Source organism: Bombina bombina, chromosome 4 (assembly GCF_027579735.1).
Source record: "Bombina bombina isolate aBomBom1 chromosome 4, aBomBom1.pri, whole genome shotgun sequence".
Classification (NCBI taxonomy): Eukaryota; Metazoa; Chordata; class Amphibia; order Anura; family Bombinatoridae; genus Bombina; species Bombina bombina.
This window is the reverse complement of record NC_069502.1, coordinates 905544865-905564950: the sequence shown is the minus strand read 5'-3', so window position 1 is coordinate 905564950 and position 20086 is coordinate 905544865. Positions and strand designations below refer to the sequence as shown.

The window sequence follows — 20086 nt, the reverse complement described above, 5'->3', positions numbered from 1 at the left end:
ATTAACCCTACAAGCTACCTAATTTACCCTTTCACTGCTGGGCATAATACAAGTGTGGTGCATAGCGGCATTTAGCGGCCTTCTAATTACCAAAAAGTAATGCCAAAGCCATATATGTCTTCTATTTCTGAACAAAGGGGATCACAGAGAAGCATTTACAACCATGTGCGCCATGATTGCACTAACTGTTTGTAAATAATTTCAGTGAGAAACCTAAAATTGTTAAAAAGTTAACAATTTTTTTTATTTGATCGCATTTGGTGGTGAAATGGTGGCATGAAATATACCAAAATGGGTCTAGATCAATACTTTGGGCTGTCTACTAAAAAAAATATACACATGTGAAGGGTTATTCAGGGATTCCTGACAGATAATAGTGTTCCAATGTAACTATGGGTATTTCTAAACTCAAGACAAAATTTAGAAACTATTTAGCATGGGTGTTTTTGGTGGTTGTAGTTGTGTAACAGATTTTGGGGGTCAAAGTTAGAAAATGTGTTTTTTTTTTCATTTTTCATCTTATTTTATTATTTTTTTTATAGTAAATTATAAGATATGATGAAAATAATAGTAAAGAAAGTCCATTTAATGGCGAGAAAAATGGTATATAATATGTGTGGGTACAGTAAATGAGTAAGAGGAAAATTACAGCTAAACACAAACACAGCAGAAATGTAAAAATAGCCCTGGTCCCAAACGGTCAGAAAATTGAAAAGTGCTGTGGTCACTAAGGGGTTAAGGAGTTAGTATGTTCAGGCAGGATGGTAAAAATGCTGATGCTAAGTTATGTCATTTATTTATTTTGCAACAGATCATAGAAGAACTAAAACATTGGACTGCGGATGAAGCAGATACAATTTTGGATTTGATGGTAATTGAATTACTATGTTTTATTCTATGCCCTGTTTTTGTACAATTATGTCAGAGAGAGAGACAAATAAATGGATGAAAAGCACTGACTATTAGGTTTAATAATAAAATGGTGCACACTTGTTAGCTAATTACTAGTACAATAAAGTGTAGATATATTTTTATTAATAATTAATAAACTGTGTCTGTTTACAGATTGCTGAACAAGACAACATCTTTAACGAGGTACTGTATTTATTGTAATATTTATTTCCAAGTGTTCTCTAGATTAATTTATGGAAGATCTGTATTTTACCTTTAACCTATACATCTATAGTCTGGAGGATTACGCTTCTTGGGGAGCAGTGAAAAAGGTAATTACAGAGATATAAAATGCATTATGGGATCTGGTTCAGTAAAGGACAAAATTGCATCTATGTAAAGGTTTGCTCAAAAATAAGATGGAAGGTTTTGTTACAAGATAGTCTAAGGACATATTTGCCACAGTTGAATATCTAGTTATATCACATATCTTTAAATGTTTACACTATAAGAGTTGTCATAGAGCAGTATTTTTGTCCAGTGACTACTGTTGCCACCAGGTGTCCAGTATCTAACGAAATTGTTCAGTAAAATGATGTAATAAACTAGTCACTTCATTTATAAAGGACTGATGTGGCATATAGCTATCAGGGGTGTGATATAAGATAGATTATAAATATATAGATGACAGGAACAGCAATGCCATGGGGTCAGATCTGAGACCCAATCACAACCCCACCTACTGGTTTCCCTTGAGCATTCTGCTGGTTACACTGTGTTTTTTGGCGAGAACAGGGACAACGCTACCTGATTTCATATTTATATGTGAGACACCTAAAGGATTCCATTAACACAATGCAATGGTACAGAAATTAATTACAGGTATATATAATATACATATATATAAATTGTATAAAAATGTTTTCTTCTCAATGAAAAACAAAGGCTTTTAAAGAATTTCTTAATGCACCTTTGGATTTAGTGTACTTGGCTTTGTACACCTTCGGGTTAGTGTGTGAGCGAAAGCCAGAACTGGCTTTTATAGAATTCACCTAGAAGTAGGGTGACCATATTGCCGCTTTAAAAAGGGACACATATGAAAAATACATATGTTAGGGCTCAAAACATTTCGTTAAACAGCTCTGAAAGCAACCCTGACATATGTATTTTTCATATGTGTCCCTTTTTAAAGTAGCAATATGGCCACCCTACCTAGAAGTCTGTGAGAAAGGGTAGTTGGTGCTGCTTTGCTATGTAACCTCCAGATTTTAGTGTGCAAACATTTTTACTTTCACCTTATATTAGTTTAAGAATAGGGGAGCTATTGATTTAACTTGTGCAGTGTTAGTGCTATTGAACGCTAATATTTTTGCACTCCACTTGTAATCTAGGCCAGTGTTGTAAATGTTCGGTACATATGAATGTTATATGAATTGTTAAGGGAACTGAAACATTATTGTTGTTAACGTTAGAGATTATATACAAAGTTCATTAATCATTCTTTCTTTTTCAGATGCAGCTCTTACTGCAGCAAAGTAAGTATATGAACTACTGGTAAATATATGACTATAAGTCAGTGTCATAAAGGTGCAAAAGGGAGGGGGAATTTAATTCCAAACTGAACAACAAAGTAAATCTCCCTAAAGAAAACACTTTAAAGCATTTTTTTCTATAATGCTCTTTGTAAAGTTAATTTAAAGTATTTTAAAAAATCAAAACTTTATTACAACATAAAAAAATACAAACCGTGAAGAAAGCCCAGGATGTTGTCTGATTCCTTATAAAATACATTATTATTATTCATTTATTAAATAATAAATAAAATAGTATGAGTAATAATATATATATATATATTTTAAAATATAATTAAATGTTTATAGTATGATATTTAAATAGTTCTCCTGTCGATTTATTAAAACCAATTACATAACAAAAAGGTTGCTGTCACTTTTATCTCTTAATATACTTAATATCTCCATACCGCACAAAATCCAAGGGCTGAGAATACGTGCTCTCATTTCAGTAGCTCTCATCCTATTGGCTGATTTGAACAGCCAATTGGATTTCAGTAACTCTCATACTATTGGCTGATTTTAATTTCAAAAATCAAATCAGCCAATAGCCAATAGGAATGCAAGGGACACTATTTGAAAAAGGCTCCCTTGCATTAAAGATTCAGTGACCGTATGAATAGGACGCTCCTTGCCGGATGTTTTCAAGGATGGACCCTCTCCGCGCAGCCGGGATGAAGATAGAAGATGCCGCCGTGATGAAGATAGAAGACCTCGCTGTGTGGATGAAGACTTCTCGCTGCCTGAATGTCCGGACTGTCCGGAGGTTAGTGTTAGGGTTTTTTTTTTACTTTTTTTGGGTTGTTTTTTTTTTTTTTTAGATTAGGGTTTGTGCTTTTGTAAAAGAGCTGAATGCCCTTTTAAGGTCAATATAAAAGAACTAAATGCCCTTTTAAGGAAAATGCCCATACAAATGCCCTTTTCAGGGCAATGGGTAGCTTAGGTTTTTTTTAGAGTTAGGTTTGTTATTTTGGGGGGTTGGTTGGGTGGTGGGTTTTACTGTTGGGGGGGTCTTTGTATTTTTTTTACAGCTAAAAGAGCTGATTTCTTTAGGGCAGTGCCCTACAAAAGGCCCTTTTAAGGGCTATTGATAGTTTATTGTAGGCTAGGGTTTTTTTATTTAGTGGGGGGGCTTTTTATTTTGATAGGTCTATTAGATTGGGTGTACTTGTTTTTATTTTGGATAATTTCGTTTGTTATTTTTCGTAATTTAGTATTTTTTATTTTTTGTAATTTTAGACTTACATTTTTTTTAATGTGTAATTTAGTTTATTTAATTGGTAGTTATTTTAATTTTAGTACAATAGTTATGTTAGGTTAATTGTTAGTTTAATTTCACCGGTAAGTTTTTATTTATTTTAAGATAGGGATATTGTAATTTTAAGTTAGGTGGTTGTTAGGTTAAGGAATTAAGTTTAATTTAGTTTTTTGCGATGTGGGGGCTGGCTGGCGGTTTAGGGGTTAATAGGTTTATTTAGTGGCGGTGATGTGGGAGGCCAGAGGTTTAGGGGATAATAACTTTATTTAGTGGCGGCGATGTCAGGGAGCGGCGGAATAGGGGTAATAGCTGTATTATAGTGTTGGTGATATTGGGGTGCAGGGCAATAGGGGTTAATAACTTTATTATAGTGGTGGCAATGTCGGGGAGCAGCGGAATAGGGGATTAATAACTTTTATTAGTGGTAGCAATGTCGTGAGCGGCAGATTAGGGGTTAATAAATTTTAAATAGTGTTTGCGATGCGGGAGGGCGGCGGAATAGGGGTTAATAGGTAGTTTATGGGTGTTAGTGTACTTTGTAACATTTTAGTTATGAGTTTTGTGAAACATTTTTGTTGCACAAAATTCATAACTACTGCTTTCAGATGGTGGAACGGATTGTGTTGGTAAAGGCTGTAAAGCAAGCATTTTAGTGACGGCGATGTCGGGGAGCGGCGGAATAGGGGTAATAGCTTTATTATAGTGTCGGCTATGTTGGGGTGCAGGGCAATAGGGGTTAATAACTTTATTATAGTGGTGGCGATGTCGGGGAACAGCGGAATAGGGGATTAATAACTTTATTATTGGTGGCGACGTTGTGAGCGGCAGATTAGGGGTTAATACATTTTAAATAGTGTTTGCGATGCGGGAGGGTGGCAGAATAGGGGTTAATAGGTAGTTTATGGGTGTTAGTGTACTTTGTAACATTTTAGTTATGCGTTTTGTGAAACATTTTTGTTGCAAAAAATTCATAACTACTGCTTTCAGATGGTGGAACATATTGTGTCGGTAAAGGCTGTAACGCAAGCATTTTAGCCTCACCGCACAACTTGTAATGCCAGCGCTATGGAAATCCCACGCAAAAATGACATTTTTTTTTAGTGCGGGTTTGACGTTGCGTTACAGGCTAAAATGCTTGCGGTATAGCTATACCGGCAAGACTCGTTATGGCTGCGTTACTGTTTTTATGTTGAAATGGCCATTTTTTCAGAGTCAAAACTGTAATGCAAAACTCGTAATCTAGGTGTCTGTGTGTTACTGGTTGTGCAAAAAATGAGATTTGATTATATAACGCAAAAGACAGGATCTGAAAAAGTTGTTATCTCTTATTACCCCCTATAAATAATCACCAATAAATGGTTATTTAAATATTGGATGTAGCGTATCATGTCCCCTGCACATGCTGTCGGCATTTATTATTGCACCAGCAGTTCTTGTGAACTGCTAGTGCAATGCCGCCCCCTGCGGATTCGCGGCCAATTGGCCGCTAGCAAGGGGTGTCAATCAACCGATCGGATTCAATAAGGTGGATTTCTGTCCGCGGCCTCAGAGCAGGTAGACAAGTTATGGAGCAGCAGTCTTTAGACCGCTGCTTCATAAGGCTTGCGTGGAAACAGAGAAATCAGACCCTGAGTCTCTATTATCTTTTAATACCACTTTAAGAAATTAAAAAGTAACAAGAAACATGAAACCAATTTTTTTTTCTTTTATGATTCAGACGCAGCGTACAATTTAAAAAAAAAATTCCTATTTACTTCTATTATCAGATTTACATTGTTCTCGTTGTATCCTTTGTTGAAGAGCACACCTAGGTAGACTCAGAAGCGTTAATGTCTGAAACATTATATGACAGCAGTTTTGCACCAATGCTCTTAACAATACTTTGTGCAAACATTGCTGCCAATGTTTTCTGAATTATATAAAAAAATGGTTTCATGTCCCTTTAAATATAGTAGATAGTTTGTAGTAACCACAGATGAAATACAGGAAGGTTATCTTACTCTATAATAGGGGGGCACTAGAAGGAAAAAAAGGAAGGGTTTTTACAACTAGAAAATCCTTTATTCAAACTGCTTGTGACTGGAAAAGGTTTCGATTTTGGAATATTTGTGTCTTTAAAATGGGACAGTTTGGAGAGGGTGGAACAATATCTGATGTAATGTAGGCAATACTTATTTACATGCCATAATACAGCTTATATAGGCAACCTAAAGGAAGTTTTTTTTAACCATGTTTATACTTTTGTATGCCTGGTATCCTCCGAAAGATAATATTTGTTTTTTGTTTTATTTTACAGACTTCTCCAATAACAACATGACGTAAGTATATTTATTGTTTGTATTTCTTGTTAATGAAACACTGCACATCCTCTCACATGTATTTATATTGTTATACACACTCAGTCACACGCTCTCATAAACATGTATAACACTATTACACACAATTACATTAATAAGAATGTACAATTCTAATGCAGATAAGATCAGAAATGCCAAATAGTCCAACGCACAGTTTATCTAAAGGGACACAAGTCAGATAAAACATGTAAAGAGACTTTCCCATTTACTTACATTATCAAATAGTGCACAGACTTTTTATATGCACACTTTCTGATGCACCAGTTCCTACTGAGCCTGTGCACGAGTAAAGAATGCATATGAGTTTGTGATTGGCTGATGGCTGTCACCTGATATAGGGGTTGGCAAATTAAAAAAATGTGCTGCTCATTTAAAATTCAGAGTACGTTCTATTGTAATGACTGTTTTTTATGCACTTGTTGATTGTGCAATTCTACTGTATTTAAAGAGACAGTAAAGACAAAATTAAAATGTCATGATTCAGATAGAGCACACAATTTTTAACAACGTTAACTATTCTCCATTGTCTTACACTGTATGTAATGTAAATTTATAATCCCCCCAAAAAATCCAGAAACTATAATGGAAAATGTTTGGACTCTTCTTTACCAGATTACTATATACATTACTCTATAGAATATGTATGACCGTAATATCAGAAGCATAAGTGTTGTGTCATTATCAGGTGTCACTAGTGTCATGTTTACAATCCCTATGACATTCTATGGGTGAGTTCTGAATATTTTATTTCTTCAACAGTGAGAAGCAAATTAACGACGACCTGATTAAATATTACCAACTGGAGCTGAAAAAACTGGTAAGGGTTAATTATGTAGCATATACTTGTGAACAAACAAGGGTAACACACAGAATAGAGGCGGCTCAGCCTTGTCTTAAAGGGACAGTCTACACCAGAATTTTTATTGTTTTAAAAGATAGATAATCCCTTTATTACCCATTCCTCAGTTTTGCATAACCACCCTATTTATATTAATACAGGTGAAACTCGAAAAATTAGAATATCGTGCAAAAGTTAATTTATTTCACTAATGCAACTTAAAAGGTGAAACTAATATATGAGATAGACTCATTACATGCAAAGCAAGATAGTTCAAGCCGTTATTTGTCATAATTGTGATGATTATGGCTTACAGCTCATGAAAACCCCTAATCCACAATCTCAGAAAATTAGAATATTACATGCAATCAATAAAACAAGGATTGTACATAGAACAATATCGGACCTCTGAAAAGTATAAGCATGCATACTGTATGTACTCAGTACTTGGTTTGGGCCCCTTTTGCAGCAATTACTGCCTCAATGCGGCGTGGCATGGAAGCTATCAGCCTGTGGCACTGCTGAGGTGTTATGGAAGACCACAGTGCTTCAATAGCGGCCTTCAGCTCTTCTGCATTGTTCGGTCTCATGTCTCTCATCTTTCTCTTGGTAATGCCCCATAGATTCTCTATGGGGTTCAGGTCAGGCGAGTTTGCTGGCCAATCAAGCACAGTAATCCCACGGTCATTGAACCAGGTTTTGGTGCTTTTGGCAGTGTGGGCAGGTGCCAAGTCCTGCTGGAAAATGAAGTCAGCATCCCCATAGAGCTCGTCTGTGGAAGGAAGCATGAAGTGCTCCAAAATCTCCTGGTAGAAAGCTGTGCTGACCCTGGACTTAATGAAGCACAATGGACCAACACCAGCAGATGACATGGCTCCCCAAATCAACACTGTAGACTGTAGAAACTTCACACTGAACTTCAAGCATCTTGCAGTGTGTGCCTCTCCATTCTTCCTCCATACTCTGGGTCCTTGGTTTCCAAATAAGATGCAAAATTTGCTCTCATCAGAAAAGAGGACTTTGGACCACTGAGCAACAGACCAGGTCTGTTTTTCTTTAGCCCAGGTAAGACGCTTCTGATGTTGTTTGTTGTTCAGGAGTGGCTTGACAAGAGGAATACGACAATTGAAGCCCATGTCCAGGATCCGTCTGTGTGTGGTGGCTCTTGATGCACTGATTCCAGCCTCAGTCCACTCCTTGTGAAAGTCCCCACCACTTTTGAATGGCCTTTTCCTGACAATCCTCTCCAGGCTGTGGTCATCCCTGCTGCTTGTGCACCTTTTACTTCCACACTTTTCCCTTCCACATAACTTTCTATTAATGTGCTTTGATACAGCACTTTGGGAACATCCAACTTCTTTTGCAATTACCTTTTGAGGCTTTCCCTCCTTATGGAGGGTGTCAATGATGGTTTTCTGCACAACTGTCAGGTCAGCAGTCTTTCCCATGATTGTAATTCCTACTGAACCAGACTGAGAGACCATTTAAAGGCTCAGGAACCCTTTGCAGGTGTTATGGCTTAATTAGCTGATTAGAGTGGGACACTTTGAGCCTAGAATAGAATATTGCACCTTTTCACAATATTCTAATTTCCTGAGATTGTGGATTTGGGGTTTTCATGAGCTGTAAGCCATAATCATCACAATTATGACAAATCATGGCTTGGACTATCTTGCTTTGCATGTAATCAGTCTATCTCATATATTAGTTTCACCTTTTAAGTTGCATTAGTGAAATAAATGAACTTTTGCATGATATTCTAATTTTATGAGTTTCACCTATATATGTGTAACCTCTGTGATTACCTTTATATCTAAGCCTCTGCAGACTGCCTCCTTAAACTCAGTGCTTTTGACAGACATGCATTTCAGCCAATCAGTGCAGACTCCTAAATAACTCCACGGGAGTGAGCACAATGTTTATCTCTATGACACACATGAACTAGTACTGTCGAACTGTGAAAAACTTTCAAAATGCTCTGAGCTAAGAGGCGATTTTCAACTGTTTAGAAATCAGTTTGAGCCTAGCTAGGTTTAGCTTTTCAAAAATACCACCAAGGGAACAAAGCAAATTTAATTCTTAAAAGTCAATTGGAAAGTTGTTTAAAATGTCATGCCCTATCTGAATCATGAAAGTTTAATTTTGACTAGACTGTCCCTTTAAGCAGTGGATAATACAGAGGTGACAGTTTGAGGACACAACCACTTTGTATGACAATTGCTTGAGACTATAAAGTCAGAACCTCTGCTCTATTTAATTAGTTCCCTGAATCTCAGGTCCAAAGTGATGAGCACAATTTACACACCTGAGATCTACTTTATGTAAATTTGTTATTGTGCTAGTGTCACATAACAATGTCCTGCAGCCTCTGTGTCAGTAAAGGAGATAACTGCACCCAGTAGTGAATAATTCTGCTTTTAGGCCTTGTCTGGTCTCAGTTTAGCCTTTTATAATTTTGCAGGATCAATAGACTGGAGGCAGGAGAGCAGATTAGTGCTGCTGTTGTCTATCATGGGTTGTCACAAATAGCACATGTTGTTTTTGTCCTGCTGTATTCACCTCATGTATAGTCTACTTTCTGCCTAATCCATTCAACAAAATAACTTCCAATCAGCCAATAGGATTGACCTCGCATTCTATTGGCTGTTCGGAACAGCCAATAGAATGTGAGGTCAATCCTATTGGCTGATTGGATCAGCCAATCGTATTGAACTTCAATCTGATTGGCTGATTGCATCAGCCAATAGGATTATTCCTACCTTAATTCCGATTGGCTGATAGAATTCTATCAGCCAATCGGAATTCAAGGGACGCCATCTTGGATGACGTAATTTAAAGGAACCATCATTTGTTGTTAGTCGTCGGGATGGATGTAGCTCCGCGTCGGATGTCTTCAAGATGTAGCCGCTCCTAGTCGGATGGAAGAAGATAGAAGATGCCGCCTGGATGAAGACTTCTGCCCGTCTGGAGGACCTCTTCTGCCCGGATTGGATGAAGACTTTGGACCGTCTGGAGAACCACTTCTGGCCGGATTGGATGAAGACTTCGTCCCGGTTGGGTGAAGACGGCTCAAGGTAGGGTGATCTTCAGGGGGTTAGTGTTAGGTTTTTTTAAGGGGGGTTTGGGTGGGTTTTAGAGTAGGGTTGGGTGTGTGGGTGGTGGGTTTTACTGTTGGGGGGTTGTATTTCTTTTTTTACAGGTAAAAGAGCTGATTACTTTGGGGCAATGACCCGCAAAAAGTCCTTTTAAGGGCTATTTGTAATTTAGAATAGGGTAGGGATTTTTATTATTTTGGGGGGCTTTTTTATTTTATTAGGGGGCTTAGATTAGGTATAATTAGTTTAAAATTCCTGTAATTATTTTTTTATTTTCTGTAATTTAGTGTTTGTTTGTTTTTTGTACTTTAGTTAATTTTATTTAATTGTATTTAATTGTAGGGAATTGTGGTTAATTAATTTAATTTATTTAATTGTAGTGTAGTGTTAGGTGTAATTGTAACTTAGGTTAGGATTTATTTTACAGGTAATTTTGTATTTATTTTAGCTAGGTAGTTATTAAATAGTTAATAACTATTTAATAACTATTCTACCTAGTTAAAATAAATACAAAGTTACCTGTAAAATAAAAATAAATCCTAAAATAGCTACAATGTAACTAATAGTTATATTGTAGCTATCTTAGGGTTTATTTTATAGGTAAGTATTTAGTTTTAAATAGGAATAATTTAGTTAATAATAGTAATATTTATTTAGATTTATTTAAATTATATTTAAGTTAAGGGGGTGTTAGGGTTAGGGTTAGACTTAGGTTTAGGGGTTAATTAATTTAATATAGTGGCAGCGGTGTAGGGTGGGGCAGATTAGGGGTTAATAAATATAATGTAGGTGGCGGGGGTGTAGGGGGGCAGATTAGGGGTTAATAAATGTAATGTAGGTGGTGGTGGGCTCCGGATGCGGCAGTTTAGGGGTTAAACACTTTATTTAGTTGCGGCGGGGTTCAGAAGCGGCAGTTTTGGGGTTAATAAGTATTATGTAGGTGGTGGTGGTGTAGGGGGGGGAAGATTAGGGGTGTTTAGACTTGGGGTACATGTTAGGGTGTTAGGTGTAGACATTTCCCATAGAAATCAATGGGATATCAGGCAGCAGCGAACATGAGCTTTCGCTGCTGTCAGACTCCCATTGATTCCTATGGCATCCGCCACCTCCAGGGCGGCGGATTGAAAACCAGGTACGCTGGGCCGGAATAGTGGCGAGCATACCTGGTTGTTCTTTGATAACTTCCAAAAGTAGTCAGATTGTGCCAAACTTGCGTTCGGAACATCTGTAGTGACGTAAGCATTGATCTGTGTCGGACTGAGTCCGGCGGATCGTAGGTTACGTCACTATATTCTACTTTTGCCGGTCTTTTGCCTTTGATAACTAAGGCGAATCAGGCTCGCCACGAATACGCTGCGGAATTCCAGCGTATTTGTGGTTGACGGCTTGATAAGTAGAGGCCATTATGTTGGCAGAGATCTTAATAAGTCTAATGGTTTAGCTTGTTATTGGCTGTTTCTCACTAGTTGTGTGGATAGTGGTAATAAGGTTTGAGGAAGATGACTTTGCTTGTTGATTAAACAATGTAAGAGTTCAGATAACTGACAACGTAGAAAAGTGGTTCTTTAATACAAGGTATAAAGTTTCCAAAGTAAAATTATTACAAAGAATTAATTGATAGGCTAGTCAACATTAAACTTCCATGATTCAGATAGAGCATGCAATTTTAAGCAACTTTCTAATTTACTCCTATTATCAATTTTTCTTCATTCTCTTGGTAACTTTATTTGAAAAAGCAAGAATGTTAGCTTAGGAGCCGGCCTATTTTTGGTTCAGAACCTGGGTAGCACTTGCTGATTGGTGTCTAAATGTAGCCACCAATTAGCAAGTGCTACCCAGCTGAAACAAAAATGGGCCGGCTCCTAAGCTTACATTCTTGCTTTTTCAAATGAAAGAAAAATTAATAATAGGAGTAAATTAAAAAATTGCTTAAAATCTGAATCATGAAAGTTTAATTTTGACTAGATTATCCATTTAACCAGCTGATTTTCTTTTCTGTTTTATTGTAGAAAGAAGAACTTTTCATGATCCTCACTGATGGTAAATAAACATTTGTCTACCTGGTCATTATTAATATTTTATACACAGTGTCACAAAATAAACTGTTAACCAATTCACAAACTAATGTTTAAAAAAAATCAGCTCCTGGCTTCTCTAGATTCACAAAACTGACCCCCTTTAAATACAGCACCTTGTAATATTCTGTAGTGAATGGCGCTATTCAGAGAATAAACCAACCCTGAAAACCATTCATGTATTAGACAGATCATAACCAGGCCTTTATATGACTTTTTATGACTTGTTACACAAATAGCAGAAGCTGCTGAAACCTCCGTCTCTGGAAAGTAGACTTGTGCGCGGCAAAAAAATTAGTTTCGGTTCATTTTGGATCGATTCGGATGTTTTAGAATTTCATTTTCGGATTGATTCGAATTCGGATACAGTCGAATGCATTCGTTTCGGATTCGTTCGGATTCATTCGGATTCGAATAAATTCGGATGTATTCGGATGTATTTGGTTTGGATTCGATTCGTAAATTCGGAAGTTCGGTATGTGTTAGGTGGGATGTGCTGTGTATTAGACTAGTATTATGTACTGTAATATTAGGTGTAACCCATAGCAGAGTGATATAACCTAATATACAGTACAATACTAGTGTAATTGTGATTAGTCCATGGCCATCCGAATGTTACGAATAAACCCGATCTAATTCGGATTTATTTGTTAGTTTCGGTGCTACGGTAATTCGGAAATTCAAATCGATCCAAATCTCCGAATTTGACAAATTCGTCCGAATTTAAATTCGGAACTAAACGAAACGCACGCTAACCTGACACCGCGTTAGACCTACAGCGCTAAACCCAAAGGTATTTATGAATATTTAACATTCCAATGTTCTTACCGTTGAAGAACATTCTCTTTTTCTTTTTAAATATTTCTAAATATTTCTGATTATTTTTTAAAAAAAATATATATCTACACCTATATAAACATATAATTAAAATACGAAGATCATTTTCTAATATGTGAAGAACATTGGAATGCAAAATATTTATAGTTAAAAAACAGTAAATCACATTTAAAATATTAAAAATTATTTAAAATTATTTTTCATGTTAACGTGTATCTCAGTGAAAAGGCTCCAAAGTGTATATATATATATATATATATATATATATATATATATATATATATATATATATATATATATATATATATATTTATATATATATATATATATATATATATATATATATATATATATATATATATATATATATATATATGTGTGTCTGTCTATATATGTGTATACATGTTTATATGTACTTATACTTAAATACATATAAAAATGCACGTGTGTATTCATAAACATTTATACATATATAAATAAACATGTGTGTGTGTATATATATATAAACACACACACACCTAAACAGACATATATATGACTGACATATTTTTTGGAAATAAAGTTATTAGTAATTAATGTTTGCTTATACGGAAAGAGAACAAATGTTAATTTTATAATAAGAAAAATCTTAATTTGTTCTATGAATCTTTCATTTTAGTGTATGGGACACCATGGACTGAAACTCTTTCGGATCAGCTAATAAAGTGAGTATGGCCTCAGTGTAAAACCTTATTGTTTGTTGCAGTGTTACTGCACTGTTGTATGATGACCATGCTTGACCTTTGGCTAGTGTGACTACACTTTGGGGCTATGATTTGGCTTCTCTTGTTCAGGTTCTAGCCTCTGCCTCCTTGGCTTCTACAAATGGATTCTCTTTCTACTATAATAGCAGTGGGACACATCCTGGATCATATATAGTATATAGTATATATAATAGTATCTAATAACATTAGTATTCAGTCTATTGGACCATTCCTAGACAGGCACTAACTCCATTCACTAACAGTAGTTTCTAAATGTGCAATGCATTAACAGAAACAATATACTTAAAGGGACAGTAAAGTCAAATTTAAACTTTCATGACTCAGATAGAGCACGCAATTGTAAACAACTTTCCAATTTACTTATTTTATAGAATTTGCTTTGTTCTCTTAGTATCTTTTCTTGAAGAGTAAAACTGGGTATGCTCAGGAGTGTGCACGTATATTTAGTATTCTATGGCAGCAATGTTTTGCAACATTATTTGTAGCTTTGTTATACAATGTTGCAAAACTCTGCTGTTATGGTGTACTAAAGACACATGCACACTCCTGAGCTCTTATGATCTAACTCTTCAATAAAAGATACCTACAGAACAAAGCAAATTTGATAACAGAAGCAAATTGGAAAGTTGCTTAAAATTGCATGATCTATCCGAATCATGAAAGTTTAATTTTGACTTTCTTTAATGTCAGTTTAAGATTTTCTTGTGAAATATTTTTTGGGGTAATATTATGTGTAGGTGAATATATATATATATATATATATATATATATATATATATATATATATATATATATATATATATATATATATACAATTATAAATACAAACGTATTCATATACATTTTCCCTACAGATCTGTCGAAGGAGAACAGCCCAAAACATCAGCAAGTAACAGCTCGTGGGCAAAATTTAAGAATTTTTTTCACTGTGGAAGGAGAACACCAAGGCAGTCAAGAAGGTGAGTAACATTAAAATGCCGAATATAAATTGAGATTTAAGGAGAGCATGAAAATACAAGGATAAAAAGGAGAGATGAGATAGAGAAAGTAAATATTGATCTTGAAACATATTGACAAATATATTCAAACATTAGGAAGTTGCATTGCACAAGACATTTAAAGATACGTCTGTGGTATTTAAAGTTTATACAATTCACTATCACCTATTTGAAAACATAGGGCACTGCAATGTGTCACAGTCCACTATGAACAAAATTTCCTTAGGAAGAAATATGGCTATCATATTTATATAATGGTGAAATTCATAAAAATTAATTGTTATTTGTGTTATCCAGCCTGGGATGCAATTTAATTACCAGTAATTAGAAAGAGTTCCCCTGTATTGTATATATGTATATATAGTATATGTGTATATAATGCATCACATTCACAGCATTACACATGTGTTATATGTGCCCAATAACATTTTTACTGTTGTAATATCACAGCTGAAAATGTTGCCAGTAAATAGTCAGGTGAACTCCTTAGATGTAAAGCTATGAGGGTCATAATGCCAGTCAGGACTTTACTGTAGCATAATTACTTTTATCATAGTAATGCTAATGACACTGATGTACCAAATTATATCCACCCATGCCATCTTTATCAGGTTAATATGAAGTACAAGAAATGTATAAACATATACAGATAGAAAGAGACAGACAGTGACTGAGGGAGATATTATTATAGATATTAAATTATTAAAATATCATTTACTTTTTACCTTCAGATCTGCTGGAGAAACCCGTGCACCACCTACCTGTTGGGCAAGGATCCGGCGTTTTTTTAGATGCTGAACCATCCACCATCAAAAGTAAGTATCATAAAAAACATAAATTATGCTTACCAGATAATTTCCTTTCCATCTGTATGAGGAGAGTCCACGGCTTCATTCCTTACTTGTGGTAATACAGAACCTGGTCACCAGGAGGAGGCAAAGACACCCCAGCCAAAGGGTTAAATACCTCTCCCACTCCCCTCATCCCCCAGTCATTCTGCCAAGGGAACAAGGAACATTAGGGGAAATATCAGGGTATAAAAGGTGCCAGAAGAATAACAAAAATTTAGATCCGCCCAAACGGGGAAAACGGAGGGGGCCGTGGACTCTCCTCATACAGATGGCAAGAAAATGATCTGGTAAGCATAATTTATGTTTTCCATCTTAATATAAGAGAGTACACAGCTTCATTCCTTACTTGTGGGAAACATATACCCAAGCTCTAAAACGGGAGGGTAAAAGAGAGGCGGACCCAATTCTGAGGGCACCACAGCCTGCAAAACCTTTCTACCAAAAGCTGCTTCAGCCGAAGCAAAAACGTCAAATTGTAAAATTTTGAAAAAGTATGTAAGGAGGACCAGGTAGTCGCCCTACAAATCTGCTCCATAGAGGCCTCATTCTTGAAGGCCCAAGAAGAAGACACAGCTCTAGTTGAATGAGCCGTAATCCTCTGAGGAGGCTTATTTCTCGCTGTTTCGTATGCTAAGCGGATAATGCTCCTCAACCTAAAGGATAGGGAAGTGGAAGAAGCCTTCTGCCCTCTGCACTTCCCAGAATAGACAACAAACAATCCCGAAGTCTGTCTAAAATCTTTTGTAGCCTGAAAATAGAATTTCAAAGCCCGAACCACATCCAAATTATGAAGCAATCGTTCCTTCAAAGAAAAAGGATTAGGACACAAGGCAGGAACCACAATCTCCTGATTGATGTTGCGATCAGACACAACCTTATGAGAAAACCCAACCCAGTGCGAAGAACAGCCTTATCAGTATGAAAAACTACGTAAGGAGGCTCACATTGCAAGGCTGTTAACTCAGAGACTCTACGTGCCGAAGCAATAGCCAATAAAAAAAGAACCTTCCAAGACAGTAACTTAATGTCAACCAAATGCATGGGCTCAAACGGAGCCCTCTGCAAAACCTTAAGAACCAAATTTAAACTCCAAGGAGGAGCGGAATGGCTAAACACAGACCTGATTCTAGACAGAGCCTGAACAAAAGTCTTAATATTAGGAAGCTCAGCGAGCCACTTGTGTAATAACACCAATAGAGCTGAAATCTGTCCCTTTAAGGAACTAGCAGCAAGTCCCTTCTCCAAACCATCTTGAAGAAAGGAAAGAATCCTGGCTACCCTAACCTTATGCAAGGGGGATCCACGTACTTCACACCAGAATAAGTGGGTCCTCCACACCTTATGGTAGATGCGACAGGTGACCGGCTTTCTAGCTTGAATGAGAGTATCAATCACTCTCTCAAAAAAACCTCTCTTGACTAGAACTAAGCGTTCAATCCCCATGCAGTCAGCATTAGAGATTCTAGATTTTGATGAACAAAGGGACCCTGCTCCAGCAGATCCCTGCAACAGGGTAACCTCCATGGAGGAGATGATGACATCCCCACCAGGCCTGCAAACCACATCCTTCATCGCCACAATGGAGCAATTAGAATAGTCGAAGCTTGCTCCTGCTTGATGCGGGCCACTACCCGAGGTAGAAGTGGCAACGGTGGAAAAATGTAAACTGGTGGAAAAATGTAAACTAGGTTGACCCCCAGTGCACAGCTAAGGCATCTATCAGCTTTGCCTGGGGATCCCTGGACCGCGACCCATATCTGGGTAGCTTGGTATTGAGTCTGGACACCATGAGATCTATCTCCGGCATCCCCTGTCTGCTGCAAATCTCCACAAACACCTTGAGATGGAGAGACCATTCCCCCGGATGAAATGATTGTCTGCTGAGAAAGTCTGCTTCCCAGTTGTCCACATCCAGAATGTGGATCACTGACAGCGAGCAGTTGTGGGCCTCTGCCCATACCAAAATCCGAGATTCTTACCTCATGGCTAGGGAGCTTCTTGTTCCCCCTGATGGTTGATGTAAGTCACCGATGTAATGTTGTCCAATTGGAATCTGATAAACTGGGATGTACCCAGAAGCGGCCAAATCCTTAGAGCATTGAAGATTGCTTGAAGTTCCAGATTGTTGATCGGGAGAAGAGATTCCTCTCGAGTCCACCAGCCCTGTGCCTTTCTGGCACCCCAAACAGCTCCCCATCCTGATAGACTTGCGTCCGTAGTCACAATCTCCCAGGTTGGTCTCAAGAAGGATGTCTCTTGGGACAGGCGATCTGGACAGAGCCACCAAGAGAGCGATTCTCTCGATTGGCTGTCCAGAGAAATCTGTTGGGATAGATCTGAGTGATCACTGTACCATTGTCTCAGCATGCATAGCTGCAGAGGTCTGAGATGGAACCTGGCAAATGGAATGATATCTATGTTGGACACCATGAGCCCAATCACCTCCATACACTGGGCCACAGATTGCCTTAAGAAGGTCTGGAGGACAAGACAACTGGAAGTAATTTTGCAATGTCTGGTCTGTAAGAAATATCTTCATAGATACGGAATCTATTATCGTGCCCAGGAATTCCACTTTGGTACTGGGAACCAGATAACTCTTTCCTAAGTTTATTTTTCATCCATGAAAGAAGAAGAGCTCTTGAGTGGTCTTCTGTCAGCCAGTAGGACGGAGCTTGGACCAGAATGTCATCCAAATAAGGTGCTACTGCAATACCTCTGGATCTCGCCACCACGAGCAGAGCCCCCAGAACCTTCGAAAAGACTCTTGGAGCAATAGTCAGAGAAGAGCTACAAACTGGAAGTGCTGATCCAAAAAAAGCGTGAATCTTAAGAACTTGAAGTGATCCTTGTGAATTGGCACATGAAGGTAAGCATCCTTCAAGTCTAACGTGGTCATGAACTGTCCCTCTTGAACTAAGGGTAGCATAGACCTTATTGTCTCCATCTTGAATGATGGCACCAACAGAAACTTGTTTAGGCACTTTAGGTCTAGAATCAGACGAAACGTACCCTCCTTCTGTGGGACCACAAAAAGATTTGAGTAGTATGCCAGACCTCTCTCTGCTAGAGGTACTGGTACAATGACTCCTAGGGAGGCAATATCCCTCACGCACCCTAGAAAGGTGACTTGTTTTTCTGGTCTTGAAGACAGGTTTGATAAGAGGAAACTGCCCCTGGGTGGATGAGATTTGAAACCTATCCTGTAACCCTGGGCAATGACCCAAGGGTCTTGCACTTCACCCAGCCAAGCCTCCACAAAGAGAGATAGTCTGCCCCCAACACGATCCAGTGAAGGATCAGGGGCCGCTGCTTCATGCCGATTTTGTCTTGGCGGGTTTCTTGTTCTGCTTGGATTTGTTCCAAGATAGAGAGGGTTTCCAAGTTCCCTTGGACTGATCAAGCATTGCGGAGGGCTGCTGGCATTGGGACTTATCCGAACGAAAGGGATGAAAATTAGGACCCTGTCCTTTAGCATTATTCTTCTTATCCTGCGGTAAAAAGGCACCCTTGCCCCCAGTGACCGTGGACATGATAGAATCCAGTCCCGGACTAAAAAGAACCTTCCCCTTAAATGGAAGGGAAAGTAATCTAGATTTTGAAGTCATATCAGCAGACCAAGACTTCAACCATAGAGCCCTACGGGCTAGAACAGAAAAGCCTGATGTCTTGGCATTCATGCATATTTGCATCACAGATAAACAAATCAGCTACCCTCAATGCCTTAATTCTTTCCTGGATTTCATCGAGGGGAGTTTCCGCCTCGATTATCTCCAACAGAGAGTCACACCAATAGGTAGCGGCTCCAGCCACTGCAGCAACCAACGCTGCCTGCTGAAATAAAAATCCTGTGTGCTGAAACATTTTTCTTAACAGAGTTTCTAGCTTCTTATTCATCAAGCGAGATAGTGGAGCGCTTAGTAAGTGTGGAGATAGCTCCATCTACCATAGGGACAGACCCCCACAACTCTAATTGGGAGTCAGGAACCGGGAACAATTTCTTAAAAGAAGAAGAAGGGGGAAAAAGAGGATCCAAGTCTTTCCCATTCATTCTTAATAATATTTGCCATCTTTACGGGAACCGGGAAAGTTTGTGGTACCACCCTGTACTCATAAACCTTATCAAGCTTAGGAATAGAAGGTTCCGCGGGTAACTTAGGTTTCGGAACCTCTAACGTAGCCAATACTTCCTTTAACAGAAAGCGTAAGTGCTCTATCCTAAATCTAAAGCTTGGGTACTCCGCAGCCGGAGGCTTAGAGGCCGCCAATTCCGACCCAGAAAGAGCCTCCTATGAAGTATCAGAGGCGTCTTCATCAGTGGAAAATCTAGATGACCCCTGGGATGGATAGCAGTATTTAACCTTTTGCTTGCACTTAGCATAGCGAGGTAAAGCACTAAAGGCCGCAGACACTACCGTTTGCAAATGTTCAGAAAAGTCTGGCGGTAAGAGGGCCGCTCCCAAAGGAGGATTAGTAATTCAATGGGGAGCTGCAGGTGCAATAGGAGATGATTGCAGGGAACGCACCTCACGGAACCCCTCAGAGGTGGAC

The 20086-nt window shown here is 38.0% G+C and overlaps 1 long non-coding RNA gene across 1 annotated transcript; it reads left to right on the top strand.

Annotated features, from left to right (window-relative positions):
- Positions 1-13600: 13600 nt before the first annotated feature.
- Positions 13601-15489, top strand: LOC128655698 (uncharacterized). Its single transcript, XR_008401882.1, has 3 exons — positions 13601-13626; positions 14541-14645; positions 15416-15489. It is a non-coding gene; the product is annotated as an uncharacterized LOC128655698 (long non-coding RNA).
- Positions 15490-20086: the final 4597 nt, after the last annotated feature.